Raw genomic sequence first — 20,351 nt, 5'->3', positions numbered from 1 at the left:
AGTCTGCGGTGCTCACTTTGTCACAGGTAAGTAACTGTTAAGCATTTAAAACATGTCAGAATATATTAATAATAGGGCTTGGGCGTCATGACGTATTACTTTTCGCGGCTGCCATGTTGACTGCCTCCGCCGCTCTACTGCCTATGACTACCGCGTACTGTACTCCCTCTCAGCCGTGTTTTAATTTGATTAATTTCACCTTAACTTGATTTCAACCATGGTAAACCGTTGCTGTGTTGTGGGCTGTAACAGCGCAACACATTATCGCCATGGGAAAAACATAGAAAATGGGTTAACTTTCCACCGCTTTCCTGCCTGGAGGCGCAACCACGGAGAACAAGTGTTAGAGATAAAAAGAGTCGTCGGCTCGCTTGGATCGCGGCTTTAAGACGACCGATCATAACTTACCACAGTATCCCGATGTCAATGAGAGTGTGTTCTAAACCTTTGAAACACATAGCAGCTAGTTAAAAGTACATTACATGCGTGAGTGGTTGTTAGCACTAACGGTTAGCATGTGCCAGAGCCTGTCTGAGCACAGCTTAGCTTTGAACGAGTTACTGTGTTCCCACTGTTTGCTGGCTTTATGATCTGCAGCTCCTACCGGCGCCAATACGGTAAATACAACTTAATTTTGCACTGGTCATTGTTCTGCTTAAATAATTAAAGCCGCGAGCGGCGTCGATCAGCCCTGCAGCCAAGCGCCTTCGCACACCGCCGGCCGTCAGCCACCGCAGAAGCATGCGACGCATTTGCGTCGGATTGTTTACATTTTTACCATCTTATTAAAACTCACCCGTCCACGTATGATGGCGATTTCCTTCATGTAAATAACTTCGACATCTCGTACCCAACCAGATGTGAACTGGTTGTGAGCCTCTAGATCCTTGTAAGCTCTCATTTCCTTAAGAGTGTGCAGAGGGTTTTCATCGAACACCAGGTAATGCACTATGTCGCCGTGCTCTACATTTGGCCAATCATCTGGATTAGTGCTAAACAAGGCACCGCGGAGGGCATAGGGGTCCATATGGTCGATCACAGAACATTTTCTCCGATATACGTCCTTATCTGGTCGCTCTAGCGTGCTGGCGTACTTATCCATTTGCGATACGATAATACGTGTACGACAACTAGAGATAAGGAAGTGTGCCACCCAATATGGCGGACCGGAAGTTGGCCAGTGACGTCAGTGAAAACCCCCTATTAAAGTTGCGGTGGTCAAAGGTTTTCTTTGGGTTTATGAACCAGCAGGTCAGGAAGTTAAGTGGATTGAACATCTGACAACAACTTCCCTTGGTAAGCCTGTCGCTGCTCCTACAGTTAATTAATGAATTATTTCCAACTGTGGCCATGTCACCTGTCAGTATTTATTCCCCCTGCTTTCTGTAACTTAGCTGATAAACACGGCGACCAACCAGGGATCTCCTCATTATTCACTATTTATTTTTATTTAAAACTCAAAGAGTCACGTGCTAGCTCATGCTAATTTAGCATGATGCACTTTTTTTTTTCTTGAAGAAGAAGAAGGGTTGGAATGTAAAACAATATCCGTACTAGTTGTAGTTTATGGAGGTTTTCTGGAGAGCAGGGAGGGAAGGGAGCTGAAACTGTAAAGAGGACTGTGGACCAGTTTGGCAAAGGTGCGCAGAAAGAACTTGATGCTGCAAATATAAAGTTAACAAGGTGATGTTCTGGATGTGGAAAGTGAAGGAGAGGATGTAGAGGGCTCAAGGATTACGCCAAGGCTCTGATGCTGAAAGGTGGGACAGAGACAGGAACGGTATATTTTAAATGCATATTTTAAAACTACCAGATTTGATTAAAGTTTGATTGTCTGTGCAGTTTGATTAAACTGCACAGTAAGCAAGTGAGGTAACTAATGTGGCATGATGTCCACGGTCCCGGGAATATATGGGCTGACTCAAAAGAAATTTCAGTCAAACTGATTATTTTTGCTTTAACACATGGAACAGACACAAGAGTCATCTCAAAGCCAGAAACTCAACTGAAGTCTCCTTTTATTGACACCTCTCCAGATTTCATATGGCTAAGAAATGGGAAATAGCGAGTAAACGAAGGAAGGACAGATTCATCAATTTCCCATGCTGGAGGTAGCCGGAGTGAATGGACCCCAGCTGGTGTTTAGACCAAGGACTGCAGCTGACATCCAGACCAGCGCTGCCCTCCTCCCTAATTCCAGAGAGGATGGGAAAAAGTTGCTGCAGAATTTAAACTCTGTATAGAGACTGGGGTCATGGTGTGCGTCTGGCTGAGTTAAAGAGACATGCTCTGCACAGCGGCATGGATCTCCACACAGAGAGCCCTGCTTTAGATAAAATGCCTTTAAAAATGTTTTCTATGATGGTGATGGGCATAGAAATTTCTTTTGTTGTTGACTGGGATGCAACTCACCCTGTTTTGTCTGCTAAATGTATGAAGGAGCAGCCCAACATTGGAGTAAAGGATGCCATCATCTACCTGCTGCAGCAGGCGCTCACCCACCTGGAGACCACCGGGAGCGCTGTGAGAGTCATGTTCTTTGACTTCTCCAGCGCTTTCAACACCATCAGACCGGTGCTGCTGACAGGGAAGTTGGAGGATGCTGGAGTGGACAAACATCTAGCTGACTGGACCTCTCACTGACCACCCTCGGCATGTGCGTCTGCACGGCTGTCAGTCAGAGATGGCACTCTGCAGCACCAGGGTCCCCAAGGGCACCATTCTGTCTCTGTTTCTCTTCACCCTCTACAACTCGGACTTCACCTAAGCACGGATAGCTGTCACCTTCAGAAGTTCTCTGATGACTCGGCCATTGTGGGCTGTGTGTCTGAGGGGAACGAGCTGGGGTACCGGTTGGTCATCATGAACATTGTGGACTGGTGTGAGAACAACCACCTGTGTCTAAACCCCAGTAAGACCAAAGAGATTGTGATCAACTTCAGGAGAAGACCCACACCTCACTCACCCGTGAACATCCAGGGGCAGGAAATAGAAACTGTGGAGAGTTTTAGATATCTGGGTGTTCATGTCAATAATAAGCTGGACTGGACTCATAACACTGACGCTCTGTTCAAGAAGGGCCAGAGCCACATCCACCTCCTGAGGAGGCTAAAGTCCTTTGGAGTGAGCCGGCCTCTGCTAAAAACTTTTTATGACTCTGTGGTGGCCTCAGCCCTCCTCTGCGCTGTCGTCTGCTGGGCCCCTGGAAGTGCAGAGGAGGACAGAAAGAGGCTGAATAAGCTAGTGAGGAAGGCCACTTCTGTCCTGGGCTGCACTCTTGACTCGGTGGAGGAAGTAGCTGAGAGGAGGGTGTTGTTCAATCTCACATCCATCATGGACACCTTTCACCCCCTGCACCAGACTGTAGAGGAGCTGAGCAGCTCCTTTAGACTTCTACACCCTGTTTGTAAAAAGGAGCGCTACAGCAGGTCATTCATCCTTGCTGCCATCAGACTTTACAATGCTGCTCTGTAACTGTAATAATTTGTGCAATAACTAATGTGCAATTAATACCCTGTGCAATAACCCTTGCAATAATCCTGTTAAATAAATGACTTCAGTTGGTATAGTTATCTCACTACCTCGCTGTTGTTCTTTACCTGGTACCACTTTAATGTACAACATCAAATCCATATGCATATAAGTCACCTTGAATGTAGATAAGTCATCCTAAATCTCTGCTTTATTTCCTTTTTTAATTTTCCAAATCCACTGTATATACATGGACGCACTGTATATACCTCATGCACCTTTTCCTCCTTTTGGCACCTTCTTTTGATTATAGACCAATTCACACATGACGTCACGAGCTACACCCGGGTCCCGCTGGTAGGCAAAAACAGTACTGTTCTCGTCTACTACCATGACAAAACGGGTGAATTAGAGTGTACTTTTAGTTAGTTTATTTTTGGAATCTAAACAATGCCTACGACTTGTGCTGCCGGTTGCACACAGAGGCATTCCAAATCGTCGGATGTATGTTTCTTTCGTTTACCGAAGGGCGAAGAAAGAAGAAAGAAATGGATAATTTCAATGTAAAGGATGCAGGCAGACAACCCCAATCGACTCCGGGAGCCATCATACCACAACAGCATTTGCAGTCTACACTTTGTGTGTTCGCCTTTTGCCTACCAGCATAAGCGAAAAAACGAGATCAAAACAATAACAATGAATTGGTCTATTGAGTAAATGTGACGTGAATTTCTCCACTGTGAGATCAATAAAGTATATCTTATTTTATCCTATCTCTTCGGATTGAAGCAGCTCTAAAAATCCAAAAACCAATCACATAGAAACAGATGAAGTCATTTCTGGGTATGACATCATCTGAGTATGACAGGTTACTACAGGTCTCATATTCCAAACTACTCCGAGCTTGAATCTCCTATTATAAGAGTAGCGTGGCCCCTTTAAGGGATAGAGCTGTGTGCATGTGCAGCCGTAACGTGTTGGTGGTAGAGAGAGAGAGAGAGAGAGTGCGCGGAGGGTTGGAGCGAGTGCGTTGGTGAATGAAGACAGCAAGAGACGGTTTAGCCCAAGTTAGAGAGTTTAGCAGTGAATGTACAGTTTAGGTCACAGTTGTTGGCAAATAAAAGCTGTCACAGTTAAAGGACAAAGCGGAGCCTTCGTGTGAGTTGTTCACTAACTGCTGCAGATAAAGTAAAAGGGGTTAGCCCCGAAGTTAGAGCCAACTTCGGCCCTGGAGGAAACTCTCCCCTGTGCTTCCCGACTACGGTCTGGGAGTAGAACAGGAAAGATTAACACTCCGTTTGCTGCTTTAATACACGGACGGGGACTGGCAGTTGCTGATAAAATCACATTGACAGCTGAGGCAGAACTGGTGTTCTCTCTTTGAAAGCAGCCTTGTCCTCTGTACCGGTGCTGGCTTTGCCAAACTCTGACAGACCATTTATTCAAGTGGTGGATGAAATTTCTGGTTTCATGTCATCTGTTTTGTTGTAGTCTCATGGTGACAAATGTCGACCTGTGGCTTATTATTCCAGTAAACATGATGCAGTTGCAGCTGGTTTACCTGGCTGTTTGCACACTATTGCTGTTGCTGAGAAAGCAGTGTTAGCATCACGTTGTTGGCTACAACTCTGTGACAGCTGAACGCAAGTGGAGAAAGACGAGACTCCAGGTTCAGTATGACATCTATAAAGAGAGACCTTACAGATATAACTTACAACTGAAAAATGCGAGGGAATTTTTCTTCTCTGAGATCATCAACAAAAACATCAATAATGCTTGTGCCTTTTTTGCCACACTCGACAGGTTAACAACTCCTTCTGTGTCCGTGACTTCTGAACTTCACCAGGGCCTGCAATGAATTTGCCAACTTCTTTACTGAGAAAATTCAAAAGATTAGACGATCAGTTTGTACATCCATGTCAACTCCAGAACCAAAGCTGTATCCAACTGGAACTTATCTTGACAAAATGTCCCAATTCAGCAAAAATAAACTACAAAAGCTTTTTGTATCAGTAGGTAACTTTACATCAAAGATGACAAAAATCACATGTGGGGTTCCCCAAGGGTCCATCCAGGGTCCCCTCCTTTTCAATATCTACATGCTCCCTCTTGCTCAGATCATAAAAAACAACATCAGCTACCTTAACTATGCAGATGACACACAGATGTACAGTACATCACCATGTCACCAGGTGGTTATGAACCAGTTTAAGCACTGAGTAAATGCTTAGAAGAAATCTATGCATAGATGTGCCAACATTTTCTTCAATTGAATAAAAACAAAACTAAGGGAATAATATTTGGACCAATAGAGGAGAGATGAAAAGTTAGCACACAGCTTCAGTTGCTTCAGCTAGAAACCACTGATCAGGCCCGATATCTGGGTGTAGTGATGTACTCAGACTTTAACCTCCAAAAGCATCTAAAGACAATTACTAGGTCAACTTTCTATCACCTGAAAAACATTTTGGGATTAAAGGACTAATGTCTCAATGGGATCTGGAAAAAGTAATCCATGTGTTTATTTTTAGTCGAATTGATTACTGCTACGGTGTTTTCACAGGTCTGCCTAAAAAGTGGATCAGACAGCTGCAGCTGATCCAGAACGCTGCTGCCCGCGTCCTCACTAAGACTAAGAAAGTAGAGCACATCACCCCAGTTCTAAAGTCCTTCCACTCGTTCCCTGTATCTCAGAGAATAGACTTTAAAATCCTTGTGTTAGCCTATAAATCCATGATTGGCTTAGCACCTAAATACATCACAGACTTGTTATCAGTGTATCAACCATCCAGACCACTCAGGTCTTCTGGCTCCAGCCTGCTCTGCAGAACCAGAACCAGACACGGTTATTTGTTCAACTTTTTAGTACAACTGTTTTTAAAGTTTGTTTTTAGTTTCTATTTTCCTATGTTCTATTTTGTTTCTACATTTTATTCCTACTTGCTTTTATTCTGTTTTATTTTTCTATATTTTAATCATGTAAAGCATTTTATATTGTCTCTGTACTGAAATGTGCTATACAAATAAATTTGCCTTGCTACAACCAATCTCTGAGCAGTGTCCTAGATCTGTCAAGACTAGAACTGTCAGCTTCTTACGCCCTGCCCCATGGTACATCTCCGAAATACGGCAATCAAAAAATCTGGCCGAGTCCTTGAGTGGCGCCTCAAGGCCTTGTGACTCACTGCTCATAGGCCTACCGTGAACATCAGAAGTCAAGAGCATGAAACCTTCTACCTGCGCCCTGGACCCTTTCCCAACAGTCCAGGTAAAATCCAATCTCCATACCTTAACCCCCCTTATCACAAAGGTCATTAACCACTCCCTCCACTCCGACCCAGAAGTCTTTGCTAACTACAGGCCTATCTCTAATCTTATGTTCCTTTCAAAGGTGCTGGAAAAAGTAGTTTCCGTTTAGCTTCAGGACCACCTAAAACAACATGGCCTGTTTGAAAAATTTCTGTCAGGTTTCTGCAAGGGCCACAGCACGGAAACAGCCCTGGTCAGGGTCACAAATGACCTGTTGACAGCAAACGCTGGCTCCCCATCTCTTCTCATCCTCCTGGACTTGACTGCAGCATTCAACACTGTGGATCACAACATCCTCCTCCATTGTTTAAGCTCCACTATCGGAGTCTGTCTATGACTGGTTTTCATCATACCTCACTGGAAGAACTGAGTATGTCACCTTGGGAAAGACTAAATCCCTGTCTCACAACATCACCTGTGGGGTCCCTCAAGGCTCAGTGCTCGGTCCCACTTTGTTTAACTTGTACATGCTCCCTCTTGGCAATGTCATCATACAGCATGGGGTTTCATTCCATTGCTATACTGATGACACTCAGCACTACCTCAGGACAAACAACATCCTCTGCTCCTCTGCCATCATCAGCTTTGACCAGCTGCTTGGAGGAGGTAAAGGTGTGGATGAAGCAAAACTTCCTTCAGCTAAACAGCTCCAAGACTGAAGCAATGTTAGTCGGCACTCCACACCAGGTTAGTGGCAGATGTTGAAAGGGGAAGAGTTTGTCAAGAGAAGGTGATGCTGGTGATGTCAGATGACCAAACCTGGGTGTTAAAATGGACTTGCGTTTGACCTTTGAGGCTCACATCAAACACCTCTGCAAGACTTCCTTCTTTCACCTCAGAAACATTGCCAATGTTCTTCGTACCACACTCACTCCTGCAGGTGCAGAAAGGCTTGTCCACGCTTTTGTCTCCTCCAGGCTGGACTACTGCAATGCGCTCCTCATCGGGATCCCTGAGAAAAGCCTTCAGAAGCTGCAGTACATACAAAACACCGCTGTTCAGGTCCTGATGGGGGTGCGCAAACATCACCATATCACCCCCATCCTTAAATCACTTCAATGGCTTCCTGTCACACTCAGAATTGAGTACAAGGTCTCCCTCCCTAACCTCCAGTGCATCCATGGTGATACCCCACCATACCTTAAGGAACTTCTCACCCCACAGACCTCAACATGCAACCTCCGATCTACAGCAACATATCTGCTAAAACCACCAAGGACGAAGCTCCGTACATTGGGAGATCATGCCTTCTATTGAGCTGCTCCCAGGCTGTGGAATGCTCTCTCTGGCCACCTGAGGACCCCACAGACTGTGGATGCTTTTAAATGTGGCCTTAAAACCCAACTTTTTAGGAGCACTTTTAATTATACTCTTACCCCTTTTTTACTTAATGTCTTTGATTATTTTATCTTATTTTATCTTTTTTATTTCTCATGCTCTCTATGTGTTTTTATTTTGCACTTACCTGTTTTACCACGTAGCACTTTGGAATTTGTATAAATATAGAGTGCATTACAAGTCAAAAGTATTATTATTATTATTATTGACTTGCCTTGTCAGTTTGTGTTCTACATTCTATTTCTATCATCCTCTTGGAACAAAAGACTCATCATTTATCAGCAGCAAGGTGGCTCGAATATTCTTCAATTTTATTGGACATGCCTAACATCACCATAAAACGATGCACTACTTTAAACCCAGCCACACTTCTGCCTCGAGAAGAGGATGAGGAAAGTCATGACTGTGCAGCTGTCCTAAATGTTGTTTGTACACCTCTTCCTGACTTACAACACACCCCTTTTTCTAACACCGACCTCGTCTTGTATATTGACGGCTCCTCCTCCCGTTCTGCTGCAGGTTTAAATCAAGTCAGGTTTGTTGTATCTTCTGACTCAGGTGTTTAAAACTCAGGTCCGTTACCACACCACTACTCTGCTCAAACACCTGAACTCGTTGCTTTAACTGAGGCTTGTAAATCGGCGGAAGGAAAAACTGTGGTATGGACACACGGACTGGATCATGCACCCAGAGGGGCAATGCTGGATTTGGTTAAAAAGTATTGGTACACAAATGGGTTTTCAGTGGTAGCTGAAAATTACTACAAAAAGTGTTTGATCTGTGCTCTCACAACCTGTCTAGGGTTCATGCACAGCCACAAGCTGCACACCTTCCTCCAAAATTTCTATTCCAACATCTGATGATGGATTTCATTGAGCTTACACTTGCTGAAGGAAAGAAATATTGTTCAGTGGTTGTGGATATGTTTTCCAGTTGAAGCTCCAACAAAACATGCAGACAGTAGTGCCATCACAAAAGCTTTATTGGTGGAGATCCTTCCACGCTGGGGGGTCCTGGAGGTAATTTACAGTGATAATGGGGCATATTTTGTAAACAAAGCTTACAAAACTTCTTGGTTTCCAATTAAGAACACATTGTGCTTATCATCCACAATCAGGGGGCGCTGTAGAAAAGGAAAATGGCACTATAAAGAATAAGCCGGCTAAATGTTGTGAAGAAAGGTTTGTCTTGGCCAAAAGCTCTTTTTCTGTTTCTCATTTACATGCAGATGAGAAATAGATCCAGAGCTAATCTCAGTCCTTTTGAAATCCTTTTTGAGAGACCTGTAAGTACGGGGGGAGGACTCATTACTAATTTATCTACATTAACCTCTGCTCATTTTGAACTATCTATGTCAAAACATTGTAAGGTTCTGTCATAATCCCTTTCTCTTTCCCATCAGCACCCTATGTGCTCATAATGTTTGGAAATTCTCTTTCTTATGTGATGATTTCAAAATCACACAAAATGATTGTTGTGAAAAATGCTTACAGATGTAATATTGTGTTTCTACATTCAAGTACACAAAGAGGAGTTGAGTTAGAGGAACTGGATCATACCAGTGGCTGCACTCCTCTGAAGATTACTCCCACTTTCTTTGTTAACCCAGAATGTATAAAAGTTTAGTGTGCTCTTTTTCTTGTCTCACTACTTCACTGTTGTTCTTTACCTGGTACCACTTTAATGTACAATGTCAAATCCATGTATATAATTCACCTTCAATATACAAACGTCATCTTAAATCTCTGCTTTTTTTTCCTGTCTTATTTTTTTGATCCACTGTATATATGTGCACGCACTGTACATACCTCATGTACCTTTTCCTCGTTTTGGCACCTTCTTTTGATTATTGAGCCAATGTGACAAATTTATTTCTCCACTGTCAGATCAATAAAGTCTATCTTATCTTAAATAAACTATGCAATTATTCTGACTGCAAGTGAAAAGAGAAGTATGAGAGGGATGGGTGGGATTTAATTGAGGAGGTTTTGATTTATGAAATGGGGTCATAAATCAGTCCAAACGTTGTCATAAAGTACCTCTATAGCTTTTTTCCTCCATACCTCAGAGCTTCCAGTCTCCAGCGTGGATCCTTCAGTCCAGCCGACAGCAGCTTTACTCCTGAGTCTCCTGGATGATTGAAGCTCAGGTCCAATTCTTTCAGGTGGGAGGGGTTGGAGCTCAGAGCTGAGACCAGAGAAGCACAGCCTTTCTCTGAGACCAGACAGCCTGACAAACTGCAGACATACAATTCAACACATGATGTTAAACTTGAAAAAGTAGTGCTCAAGAAGCTGCTGCTCAGCTGGTTTTAATAAATATAAAATAGAAATCAAACTGTATTTTGTTCTGAATGTAATACAAAGCAACATCTGACACATTTAAACAGACGGATCCTGACTTGAGCTTCACTCGGATGGAAACTCTGCAAACTGGCACAAGCTCTGCAGAAGGTTCTGGCTTTAAGCAAACTTCAAACTGGACATAAAATGCCAAAGATAAACTGGTGGTCCCAGTAGAACCATTGTTCTGGTGTCCAATTCGCTTTAATCTCATTGATGGAGTCAAAAATTAAACCTGAGATAAAGAAAAAGCTGTGGTTTTTGATCAGTGGCATTAGAAGCATATGGTGAACACATATTTCAGGCTTGCAGAATCAGCAGAATGCCTTCGAGACATCTCCCATCAGAGGTCATATCCAGTCTTTCAGTATGCTATCTTTCTTCCACTCTTTATTAAACTTTTTTCCATATTTTCCCCAATTACAGCATCTCATTATTTTGTTGTCTCATCACTAGTTTCCCTGTCACTCTGGGCTCTGGCCTGCGTGTATTTGGGATGTACTGAATCAACTCTGGCAGACGCGATGACCAGGAAACTGGGACATGGAAAGGACAAACTATCTACCACTCATGTTCTGTTTAACAGTGGGAAACTGGTATACAAGTAAAGGGTTTCACTTAGAAAGAAAGTTAAGCCCAAATAAGTTACTTCGCCTTCAAAAACAGTGAGTCCTGGTTGTGGGAGTAGTTGAGCAGTTGTGGTGTTGCATGTGCACAAATAATCTTTTCTGTCTTTTCTGTTGACTCAGGTTATGGTGGATCAGATAGTGACTATATGGAATAAATTTAAAACTAATGTGATTGTTTTTAAATTAAATACTTAAATACTAAAAATGTCATTTTGGGGCGTAATACACCTTTTTAAACAACATCTAAATGTTTTCCTTAATCAGATCCGGGGCTTCAGACCATTTTGGTAGAATAGCAGCTTTTTCTTTTCTATCACTTTTTCAGTTTCCAGCTGACAGTTCTGATAGCTCTGCTTCATCTTTCTCTGTTCTAATCCCTCCTGCTGCTCGCTCAATCAGCACACTGCATTTCTGGGATCTTTTATGTGCTGAGACAGAATAATCCATTTTAGCAAATAGAAAGGGGAGCATAAATTAATTGATTTTGATGGTAAATCTTAATCATTTTATGTCAAACACACATAAATAATTAATGGGTACTGTTAAATGGCTGGGTAACCAGTAACCCAGGGAGTTGTTTTCAGATTCTCTGCATTGAGGTAACGTATAGTTCTCTGTAGATGAATAATATAACATAGGGTGACCAAACGTCCGTATTTCCCGGGACATGTCCGTATTTCACGTCCTGTCCCGGGTGTCCCGGTTTTTTTTTTAGAAAGTGAGGAAATGTCCTGTTTTTTAAATTACCTTCATTGGACCATTAAGTTGACAGGCACTAGGGCACTGCGCACGGCGGTGCGTGTGACGTAATCCCTGAGCCGCGTCAGTGTGGACAGCCCTGTTCTTAATCAGAAGATAGATAGCGCCGCTGTCAGTACGCTAACAACATGCCGAAGCGCAAATGTATGTTTACCGACGATTTACAAAAGAATTTCCCCGCTTTCAGACCTGGTCGAGACCAATGGGAGGCCTTGTGCACAGTGTGCAAAGCAAGCACATATGTCTCGGTGTCCAATGGAGGTGCAAGGGATCTAAAAAGCCACATGGACACCGATAAACACAAAACAGCTGTCCGAGGTGAGAGTAGTGCTAGCTCGATCACACAGTACTTTGTCAAACCAGGGAACGAGGATGCAGTGAATGCGGCGGAGGCTGCATGGTCATTCCACACAGTGAAACATCACAACAGTTATCGATCTATGGACTGCACAAGTTCATTGTTGAAAAAGACCCTCCCCGATTCAGACACTGCCAAAAAGTTTAGTTGTGCCCGAACTAAGACCAAGGCTATTGTTGATGGTGTTCTGGCACCTCATTCTGTTGAAGTGGCGCACGAAGTGCTCAAAGACATCCCATTTTGTGGTGTAAGTACTGATGGGAGTAATCACGGTGCGGTGAAAATCTTCCCCATAATTATTCAGTACTTTGACTGGAAGAAGGGTGGTGTGCAGAGCAAGTTGATTCAAGTGCAAGATACACCAAATGAGACTGCAACCACCATCGCCAATTACCTAATGGAAACGTTGGCAAAAAACAATTTGGCTTCCAAATGCGTCGCATTTACTGGGGACAATTGCAACACTAATTTTGGTGGAACCCGGCGTGATGAAGGGGGGAATAATGTATTTGCAAATTTGAAGAGAATGCTACAAAACAAAACATTGATTGGCGTGGGTTGCCCAGCACACATACTTAACAACTGTGTCCATCACGGGGCAGACAGACTTGTGGACATTGAGAATATCATTTTTAAAATCTACCAGTACTTCCACACTTACACTGTTCGTACAGAGTCCCTCAAAGAGTACTGCAATTTTGTTGATATTGAATACAAGAGGATGCTGTCACACAGCAAGACAAGGTGGCTCTCTCTGTTCCCAGGCATAGAGAGGATCCTCCAAATGTTCCTTGCTTTAAAAGCATTCTTTTTGTCTCAGGAAAAGCCACCCATGATGATCAGGGCATTTTTTGAAAACCCATTTAGTGAGATATACTTGTGGCACATGCACTCACTCATGTCCGTCTTCCACAATCACATTCAAGAAATGGAAAGGGAAAACAACTCCATCATGGAGGTTAAAAAATATTGAGCAGCATCCACAACATTCTTATTGAACGGAATAACAACAATTTCATATCCCTCAAAGTTAAGGGACTGCTGGCCGAAAATCGCAGAGAAGGACTTGAAGAGGGCTGTGACAAGTTCATGGCTGATGTGCTCGGCATTTACAGTTCATATTTGGAGTATCTGGAGAAGTGGATGACACCTATGGAGGAGTTCTCACCATTCATGTGGATGGACATGAGTGAGCCACCAAAGTGGAATGATGTGGAGGCCTGCATCAAGTACCTTGGAGAGAAGGGGGTGCCAATAGCGTACCGCGAGCGAGCTATTTTTAGAAACGTAACGTCACGATGACATCACATCACGTGGTACGCAGTAGGGAAAGCTTGCATAGTCCGCCGCTGTTTCGCTATAAAAGAGACGTGTGTTACCCTTGGTTTTACTCGGTAAACGACTGCTTTTTCCAAATCTAAGACCATGGTTTTTAAACATTGTTGCTATGGAATGTGCAACAGCGACTCGAGGTACGCTGATCGGCCGCATATGAAGGATGTTTTCTTCAAGACTGCCAAGGAGAAATGTGTGCGCTGGGTTCACCGGTGCGGTCGCCCTACACAACAGTTCAACCCGGAAAAAGTTACCAAATTCACCTACATATGTAGCAAGCATTTTGTTGGAGGAAAGGGCCCAACCGAAGAACATCCTGACCCAATTCCAGCGACATCAAGTAGTGAACAGGTGAGAGTATTTTGGTGGCCGACATGTTAATAATGAAGACATGATACCTTGCTACCAGGATAGCTTACTCAAAAACATTTCAAATAAGACAAACAATAAACATATACCGATCCCTGGACGGTGATTACAAACAAAAAAACGGCCGATGACGCCATAAACGCCGCGCAGGAAAAAAAAAACAAAGCTTACCGTTCGATCAACTCGGCCCGTTTTCCAGTCTTTTTAAGCCCTCAACACTCAAGCCATCGTTTGAGCTGAAGGTTGGTGTGTTCTCCGACAGTGCGACCAGTAATCCGTGCGCCTGGGATATCTTCTTGGGAAAGTTTAACGGCTGTAATGTCGGTCATATCGCTGTTTCTGTTGTGCGTGTAATAGCTGGTTGCTACGGGCGTTCTCTACCTGTATGTCCTACCTAAGCGGCAAAAGGGGCGTTGCTCTTGAGACGGTGACGTCACGTGCGCGGTACGCTATTGATGATGTTAAATGCTTTGACCAAGTTGCCAATCTGAAGAAATTCATAGAAAGCTGCAGTGATGATGAGTTCATGGGCATGCAGGTGCACCAGAAGTGGACCAAATACTTTGAGAAGGCCAAAAGTATTGCATGCTACTCAGAACTGCTGAAGATTGCACAGTTTGTCTTTGCACTTCCTCCTCACAATGCAAATGTAGAGAGAGTTTTTTCACTGATGCAGAGCCAGTGGACAAAGGAGAGGAACCAGCTCTCAGTTGAATCATTGAAAGGGATCCTATTTGTGCAATACAATTTCAAAAATATGTCTTGCAAGGACTTTCATACTTATGTGTTGAGCCACAAGAAACTGCTGAGAAAGATCAGCTCTACAGCAAAACATAAATGGGCAAACAAGGACAAGGAAGAAAAACCGGATGAAGAGGAGGAAAAACCGGATGAAGAGGAAGACGAGGATTAAGCAGGAAATTAAAGATAGTCTATTGATATGTTTGTTCCTTTTTGGTACATTTTGAGTTATTTTTGCTACACAAGAGGTATTTTTTGTTAATTAGCTCATTTGTTAATTTATTTTTTCCAATAGCCTACAGAACAGACATTATTTCGTTCATTACTGAGGTGTACTGAGTATCTGAAACTATATATTGGGAGTTGAGAGTTATTGTTAACTTTTATTGTTAGGTGAGGGATGTTTAGATGAGACGTTATTTCTTTTAATGTGCTATTCATTCATTACAGGAATTGTTGCGCATTTTTTAATAAATACATTTTGATTAAAATTATCATTTGTTGTTGGAGTTATTGCTGTTGACTTTTACTGAAAAGCATCTTTAATAAACCAACTGTAAATATCATCAAATATCATTAGGATTACGTAGGTCTATGTTAAGTGAGTGCATGCCACAGACATCTCTATGCATGGCAACAATGATTCCACCCCCCCCCCACCCCCCCGCTCCAAGGTGTCCTGGTTTTCCCAAATTAAAATATGGTCACCCTAATATAACAGAATCAGAATGTCTATTATTGTCATTGTACATCATGTTCCACACATGTACACTGAGATTAAAGCCAGCTCCAACCAGTGCACTAATGTCAAAATGTCAGATAATCAAAATATATATACAATATACAGTAGTGTTATGTACATTGCAGATAGAAGATATATTTTTGTATAGATTATTAAATATGTGCGTATATTTCACAGGACAGTAGGACAGAAACTGTAAATATTGTAAAATCTGGGTTCAACAGGATGGAGAACTTTGTACCTGAGAGTTTCCAGTCTGCAGTTTGGACTCTCCAGTCCAACAGAGAGAAGCTTCACTCCTGAATCCTGCAGGTTGTTGTTACTCAGGTCCAGTTCTCTGAGACTGGAGGACTGGGAGCTGAGAACTGAGGACAGAGCTTCACAGCTTCTCTCTGAGAGGTTACAGCCACTCAGTCTGAGGAGACAGGGAGAAAAATCTGCTATTAAACAATTCATCAGAAATATTGTTGATTTCTTTACAGTCACCAATGTTCTCCTTAGAAAGATTGATGGATCTGTCTGATTTTACACGTCTTTATGTTGCCTTTTGTTGTGAACTGGTTCGTTATAAATTAACTGAAGCAACATGAATCAATATTTACCTCATTAGCAGATTTCTCACTATCAGAAATAAAAGCAGCAACAATCTGTGTCCTTACAGAGCTTTGTTGGAGGCTTTAACCACTGGCAGCAGCCTCAGAAGAACCTCCTCTGAAGCAGAGTATTTCTTCAGGTCAAACACATCCAGATCTTCTGCTGATGACACTAAGATGAAGATCAGAGCTGACCACTGAGCAGGAGACAGTTTATCTGTGGAGAGACGTCCTGAACTCAGAGACTGTTGGATCTCCTCCACTAGAGAACGATCCTTCAGTTCATTCAGACAGTGGAACAGATTGATGCTTTTCTCTGCAGACACATTCTCACTGATCTTCTCCTTGATGTACTGAACTGTTTCCTGATTGGTCTGTGAGCTACTTCCTATCTGAGTCAGCAGACCTTGTAGGAGTCTCTGATTGGTCTGCAGTGAAAGTCCCAGGAGGAACCGGAGGAACAAGTCCAGGTGTCCATTTGGACTCTGTAAGGCCTGATCAACAGCTGTCTGGTGAAGAGACTGTAGTTTAGGTTTCTTAGAAAATAAAGACTTCTTAGATGTTTGTGTTTCTTCCATCAGGTTGACACCAGAGGTGATGAAGGTCAGATGAACATGAAGAGCAGCCAGAAACTCCTGAACACTCAGATGGACGAAGCAGAACACCTTGTCCTGGTACAGCCCTCTCTCCTCTCTAAAGATCTGTGTGAACACTCCTGAGTACACTGAGGCTGCTCTGATATCGATGCCACACTCTGTCAGGTCTGATTCATAGAAGATCAGGTTTCCTTTCTGCAGCTGATCAAAAGCCAGTTTTCCCAGAGACCCAATCATCTTCCTGCTATCTTCACTCCAGTGTGGATCTGTTTCAGCTCCTCCATTAAACTTGACCTTCTTCACTTTGGTCTGAACCACCAGGAAGTGGATGTACATCTCAGTCAGGGTTCTGGGCAGCTCTCCTCCCTCTCTGGTCTCCAACACGTCCTCCAGAACCGTAGCAGTGATCCAGCAGAAGACTGGGATGTGGCACATGATGTGGAGGCTTCTTGATGTCTTCATGTGGGAGATGATCCTCCTAGCCTGCTCCTCATCTCTGAACCTCTTCCTGAAGTACTCCTCCTTCTGTGGGTCAGTGAACCCTCTGACCTCTGTCACCATGCCAACACACTCAGGAGGGATCTGATTGGCTGCTGCAGGTCGTGTGGTTATCCAGAGGCGAGCAGAGGGAAGCAGTTTCCCCCTGATGAGGTTTGTCAGCAGAACATCCACTGAGGTGGACTCTGTAGCATCAGTCAGGATCTCCTGGTTCTGGAAGTCCAGAGGAAGTCGACTCTCATCCAGACCATCAAAGATGAACAGAACCTGGAAGTCTTCAAAGCTGCAGATTTCTTTGGTTTCAGTAAAGAAGTGATGAACAAGGTCCACCAAGCTGAACTTTTTCTCTTTCATCACATTCAGCTCTCTGAAGGTGAATGGAAATATGAAGTGGATGTTCTGGTGGGCTTTGTCTTCAGCCCAGTCCAGAGTGAACTTCTGGGTTAAGACTGTTTTCCCAATGCCAGCCACTCCCTTTGTCATCACTGTTCTGATTGGTTGATCTCTTTCAGGTGGGACTTTAAAGATGTCTTCTTGTCTGATGGTTGTTTCTGGTCTGTGTGGTTTCCTGGATGCTGTTTCAATCTGTCTGACCTCATGTTCATCATTGACCTCTCCAGTCCCTCCCTCTGTGATGTAGAGCTCTGTGTAGATCTGGTTCAGAAGGGTTGGACTTCCTGCTTTAGCGATTCCCTCAAACACACACTGGAACATCTCCTTCAGACCAGATTTAAGTTGATGTTGAACTGCAGCAGGATTTTCTAAATTAACACAGAACGTGAAATCAGGAAGGAAACCAAATGATCTTCTGAAGATGATGTGAATAAATGTGATTCCATCTCTTCAGACATCAGTAAATGTGTGATTTATCCATCAGGTTAAATCTTTGTAGAAATCCTCTTACTGCTCTGCAGACGGTCAGCCAGCTCCTCCTGCTTCATCCTCCTCAGGAAGTTCACAGTGATCTTCATCAGTGCCTTTCTGCTGCTCCTCCTTTGCTCTTCATCCTCACCTTCCAACACCTCCTCATCATCTCTCTGACTCTCTGAGCAGTCTGGGTCATCTGGACTCAGAACCTTCTGGATCTTCTTCAGCTCCTTCTTCACAAAAGTGACAATGTTGTCCTCCAGCAGCTGGAACAGAATAATATATGAAGGACACATCAGACTGAGATCATGGAGATGCCAAGGTCACGAGAGGCCAGTGCATGCTGGGACATTACTTAAATACTGAAATCCCCCACATTCCCAAGACTATGGAGAATTGCATCAGCTATAGAATCAAGATATCAAGCAAAATTGTGGACATTAATGAATCAGATGTTTAAGAGTGTGGTGGTTGTCATGTTTCTAATTAATAATATATAATGTTTGCACTGGTTCTGATCCGATCATGGATTGTTTACACTGTCTCTCAGACGCTAAGGTTCTCTTTCACACACCTTAGCTGCTCCTAGATGCTGCTGTTCTATCATGCTTATTGCATTTATCTTACATCATTCTACTGTTTTTCTACTGTTTAACTGGAATATTTCATCCGTTTTACTTGAATGTGTCGTATTATCAATAATTATGCAACACTTACTCTAATATTTGTTTTATCTTTTATTTTTGCCCTTCTGATAAAGCTCATTTTCTCTGCTTTGCCACTGTCACACTTGTATTTCCCCACTGTGGGACAATAAATATTTGTTTTCTTCTTATCTTTACATCTATGGAACATTGGCTTCTGTGTGACTCACCTCCTTTTACAGCTCATTTCTGTAAAAGGAGGTGAGTCACACAGAAGCCAATGTTCCATAGATGTAAAGATAAGAAGAGAGCAGTTTGAAGCAACATAAGTTTAAATGTCTGAAAATTGTTAAAATAAATTCAGTAAGAGGTATAATTTATGAGACGAAACATTCAAGGTTAAAATGTGGGAAAGATGCCTTTGAAGTGCAGCTAACACAAACAGTAACAATTAAACAGCTGAACGATCAAAGTAAGTTTTCATCAAAGACGTCGGTTGTATGGAAGAATTTAATGATGGAGCAGAATAGCAGCTTCAGAGGAATTCAGCATCATTTACTTTGATTATGATGTAAAAAAAATCTGTAACAGACCCAGATTTCTTTGTTTTTGTCAAAGAAAATCTGAGGATACATGGTGTACTCACATGTACTTTCTTAATATTCCAAGGTAACAAGCAACACAAATCTCTGTATGTGTCTTGAATGTTATGGTAGCAGAAAAGTGGCACTGCATTATGGGTAGATCTATGATGCATTGTAAAGTCCTGCCTCCACGCTCTGATTGGCCCGGTCTGTTTTGTGATGGAAGTATTGGAGCTTTAAAAGACTGACTTACACTCTGTATAATTTGGGCTCTCATAGATCCAGGATTCTTTAGCCACAGCAGAAGTGTGTCAGTGGTCTCCATGCTCAGCGCTGTCTGAATAGTGTGGTCAGTAAGGAAGGAGGTAGGAATAGTAGCCTGTATGCTCCCTCCAGCAGCTAGTTTTTGCCTAGGAACCCCAGGGTGTGTCCTACCGGTGCCAAGAAACCTTTAGGTATCCCACAATTATTTGTGTGACATGAAGTGTCAGAACAGCCCCCTCACTGAAATCAGTGAAAATGTCCGGAGAAAATAACTTTGTAGTTCATTTTCAGATGACTGTTGGCCCAGATTTGACAAGCATGGTCTATGTGCGTTTCTGTCACATATTGACATCGGAGTTAAAGGCTGTCTGAATTCGGCACAGCAGTCTGAAGCTCGTTTCCTCCCCAAGATATTTCCCGATTTATTTCCCCACGATAGTGTTATTGTTGACCTTATGAAAGTTCAAGGAACAGGAGCTAGAGGCTTTTATTAAGGATATTCAGACTGATCCAAAGTTTGGTTGGCCAGGCTAGAATACTTCACCTCCAGAGAGGATAACTCTGATGCTTTTTCTCCAGGATGAATTCCTCTCCTTTGAAACTATGGGAGGCTGTGTTTCCAGATCCGATTATTCCCCCTTGGATAATTTGATAATTTCTCCTGTGGCTTTGAGTTATAAAAGCTTTGCATGGATGAAAAGTATGAACACTATGGATCTAAACTGGAATATATTTTTCCTGGGATACTTTGTCATGCTGTGGATTTAAATTGGATAAACCGTTTTCTCTGGATATTGTCGTTAAAAATTGGAGTAACTTTTCATGGATATTTTTGCTTCTAAATCAGATTACCTTTTATTTGAATTTTGGGAATATTACTTTTTCATCTTCTTTGGGTTTTTTGTGGAGCTG

At 42.8% G+C, this 20,351-nt stretch overlaps 1 protein-coding gene across 1 annotated transcript in view; it reads left to right on the top strand.

Annotated features, from left to right (window-relative positions):
* Positions 1-20,351, top strand: part of LOC118561876 (kinesin-like protein KIF20B) — a 366,850-nt gene that overhangs the window by 31,026 nt on the left and 315,473 nt on the right. The gene's annotated exons all lie outside the window — the stretch shown is intronic.

This window comes from Fundulus heteroclitus, unplaced genomic scaffold (assembly GCF_011125445.2).
Source record: "Fundulus heteroclitus isolate FHET01 unplaced genomic scaffold, MU-UCD_Fhet_4.1 scaffold_75, whole genome shotgun sequence".
NCBI classification, from domain to species: domain Eukaryota; kingdom Metazoa; phylum Chordata; class Actinopteri; order Cyprinodontiformes; family Fundulidae; genus Fundulus; species Fundulus heteroclitus.
The sequence above is the reverse complement of the archived record's forward strand: the minus strand, read 5'-3'. Positions and strand labels throughout refer to the sequence as shown.